Source organism: Acanthisitta chloris, unplaced genomic scaffold (genome assembly GCF_000695815.1).
Source record: "Acanthisitta chloris isolate BGI_N310 unplaced genomic scaffold, ASM69581v1 scaffold10895, whole genome shotgun sequence".
NCBI classification, from domain to species: domain Eukaryota; kingdom Metazoa; phylum Chordata; class Aves; order Passeriformes; family Acanthisittidae; genus Acanthisitta; species Acanthisitta chloris.
The window spans coordinates 8,243-8,549 of record NW_008672102.1 but is presented as its reverse complement, the minus strand read 5'-3'; positions in this window follow the sequence as shown (position 1 = coordinate 8,549).

The window sequence follows — 307 nt, the reverse complement described above, 5'->3', positions numbered from 1 at the left end:
CTGCCTCCCGGCGGCTCCGGTTTCGTGGGGAGTGCAGCTGAGCCTGTCGGTTATTTCCAGGGAGGAGGGACAGCCTGGGAGATGTCCATCACCCTCACCCCTCTGTGCCGAGATCTCCCACGGGTGCCCCACGCGCAGGCGGGAGGTGCAGGCAGGCAGCCAGAACAGAGAGAAAACCGGCAGCACCCCCACCCTGCCCCCGTGTTTTCCATTTTTTAATTATTCCCCACTGATGAGCATCTTCTGGAAGTGCCAACGACATCACGTGCTTTAATCAGTGTTAATTAGCGGGTGCCTCGGGACAGTG